This window comes from Apodemus sylvaticus, chromosome 3 (genome assembly GCF_947179515.1).
Source record: "Apodemus sylvaticus chromosome 3, mApoSyl1.1, whole genome shotgun sequence".
In the NCBI taxonomy this organism is placed as follows: domain Eukaryota; kingdom Metazoa; phylum Chordata; class Mammalia; order Rodentia; family Muridae; genus Apodemus; species Apodemus sylvaticus.
The window spans coordinates 103,103,948-103,107,091 of NC_067474.1; the positions used below are offsets into that span (position 1 = coordinate 103,103,948).

Consider the following 3,144-nt stretch of genomic DNA (forward strand, 5'->3'; position numbering starts at 1 on the left):
GCATGGGATTAGTTCGATCTTCTTGTATTTGTTGAGGTCTGTCTTGTCACCAATTATATGGTTGATTTTGGAGAAGGTACCATGAGGTGCTGAGTAAAAGGTATATTCTTTTGCTTTAGGGTGAAATGTTCTATAAATATCAGTCAAATCTAATTGGTCCAAAGCTTCAATTAGTTTTACTGTGTCCCTGTTTAGTTTCTGTTTTCCTGATTGGTCCATTGAGGAGAGTGGAATGTTGAATTCCCCCACAATTATTGTGTTAGGTGAAATGTCTGCTTTGAGCTTTAAAAATATGGAACGCTTCACGAATTTCCGTGTCATCCTTGTGCAGGGGCCATGTTATTCTTCTTTGCATCGTTCCAATTTTAGTATATATGCTGCCGAAGTGAGAGTCTTGATAATGTACTCAGTCTAGTGTGTTGGAGAATCTTTGGTGTAAGAGGCTTTAGTGTGGGGCACTGCAGGAACTCCTATAGAATATTTATAGTCAAGGAAGTCAAAATGTTGGATGCCTCTCAGTTCATTTTTCCAGAAAGCTGCTTGGGGAGGAAAGTGGCTATGCGGACTCCATTCCCATGTATGCACATATGAATACTTTATATTTTGATGTGTGCACTCAGAAGGGAAGGCTGATATACCATGCCTGCTATGGGAATTTTTCAATCTGAAGCAAAGCATTAAAACAATGTTGAGGTATACTGTCCCATTCAAAGCGGTTTAAAATCTGCTGTCAGTGTAGCCATGTGATATTTGTGCAAGGGGTTTGGGAATTCCTTGACGCCCATTGAAACTGAATGAAAAATTCTTTGTGTTGCTATTACTAAAGCAAAATCTTAGTTTCCATTTTCAAAAAAGTTCACATCAAGGTGAAGTTTAAAGGCTCTGTTTTATGTTATAAAATCAAGTAAGGTAATAAACCCAACTGACCAGAATGACTTGAAGGTGTCCATTGTTTATGGGGTGGATGTTAGCCGTCCACGGAAGCTATTTATATGCTCTGAACTACTGTCAGCAGCAGGCAGCAACAAACAAGTTGTAAAATACCAGCCTGAAATATTCCATACAGTTTCTGTCTGTGTTTTAATATTTTTCTTTACTCATTTGATTTTTAAGTTTAAAAAGTTAAATTACAATCAGTTTTCAGATATCAGAAGAAACTGCTTAGGTAGATATGAGTCTTCGAAGAGGAAGAGGAATTAAGTGAAAAATGTATGGCTGAGAAGGCCTCTGGGGAGGTTTGTGGAAATTTATGAAAACTGTCACATTTGGCATAAAATAGTTTGATATCAGAGGAGAAAAGGCTGACTCATGGAAATTTCTACAAGGCAAATTGTATGCCTGTTAAAGACTCACAAGAATTCTTTTCTTTATGAGTTTGAAAGGAATATCTCTAAGAAACTTGTCATTAGCTTGGCCTGATGGTATTTGCATGCTTTGTTTTCTAGCACTCTGAAGGAGGATCAGGGATTCAAGACTATTCTCAGATACATGTGAGTATGAAGCCAACCTGACCATATGAGATCGTGTCTCAAACCAAAAAGTGTGTGATGAGGAGCAGGACGGTTGTGCAGGTAGCGGCCCTTGGTGCTAAGCCTGATGACCTGAGTTTGATCCCTCCATTCTACATGATGGAAGGAGAGAACCAACTCCTGAAAGTTGTCCTCTGACCTCCACACATGTAGCATGGCTACCATTCACTCCAAATGTGCACACAAAGTAAATAATGTAACAGAAATGGGAAAAAAGTAAACATATCATTTTTATAGGATGTTTTTAAGAGAGTAATTGAAAGAAAATTAGATTTAAGATGTTTACATTCATTATCTTTTTAGCTAAAAAGATAGTTTTTATGTACATGTGAAGAAAATAACAGTTTAGCTCTCAAGTTGAAGATATTGTTACTCTGGTTACCTCATCCAGTGTCACCTCATGGAGTGGTAGAACTTCCGGGTTCAGTTGGCTTGTTAAACCCTGACACATGAGAGAATGAAGCAAACTGTATCAACTGCAAAGAAACACAGTGTAGTTAACTTGATTTCTGAGAATAATACCATTAGTAAGTATCACCAAGCATGCTGGCTCTGTGATAGCAATAAGACTCACAAAGGGAGGAGAGGGAGACACAGGGAACTCATTTCACGCCCAGGCTTGGGGTCTGCACTGACAACTGCTTCCGCTTCCCACAGTGAGTATTATCTTTTGTTTTGAATTTCTTTCATAGATTTCAATGTAGCATTGTTTAATTTTAAGCTGTTCTTGCATTGTTTGGCTAAGGTACATTTTAGTAATTGTACTATTACCTGTAATCAATTTGTCAGGTCACCCTGACCTTTCATTCTGTCTGAGACATGTGTCCCTTTGAAACTAGAAGGCACAACTGGCTTCACAAGAGAAGAGTCATACATGCATAATGAGATTTAAAGGTAATGAGGTGTCATATTATTTCATCAGCAAAAGGAAGCAACTATTTTTTTGTAATTGCTACATTATAAGAGGCAGAGGCATCTTTCATAACCATATGATATTGTGTTTTTTAATGGATTGAAACTGCTGATTCAAAAGAATGTTTCAAAGTCTTATTAAATTGAGGAAAGTAATATAGTGTAGACTCCTGGAAAAATGAAATATAAACAGTTAATGAATATTTTTATCATCAATGAAATCTACTTAATTTATTCTCTCATTTACATATACATTTATTCAGCAACCATTCAATGGGCTCATAGTGTATATTCAGATTTGTGTTCAGTGCTGCAAAGAATTTAAAAATCAAACAAAAAAGGTCCTTGAGAAGAGCTAATAGTTTCCTGCTGTCATAGAAAGCTATCTCATAAATAACAACTTATTTTGTGACATGAAGGGGGAAATCAGAAAAACAGAGAGGGCACTCTAATTGGGGAAGGGATAGGAAGGGCAATACAGAAGGACAGGAGGAATAAGCAACAACAACAATGCCTGATAAAGCCTCGAAGATCATGTTTGGCTAGATATATGTGAACTGAAGTTATGGCTACTTGAGTTGACAATGCTTCCCAAAGGAGCCATAGACTATCTAACAAAACTCCCAGTACAGGTGTGAGAAAATGTCACTTGAGTTGTTGGTCAGAATTGTCTAAGTGAATCCTCTTGAAACAGAAGCTGCTG

The 3,144-nt window shown here is 37.3% G+C and overlaps 1 non-coding gene across 1 annotated transcript; it reads right to left on the minus strand.

Annotated features, from left to right (window-relative positions):
* Nucleotides 1-286: 286 nt before the first annotated feature.
* LOC127681819 (U6 spliceosomal RNA) lies at nt 287-393 on the minus strand. The gene has a single exon (XR_007977181.1). It is a non-coding gene; the product is annotated as a U6 spliceosomal RNA (small nuclear RNA).
* Between the last annotated feature and the right edge of the window lie 2,751 nt (nt 394-3,144).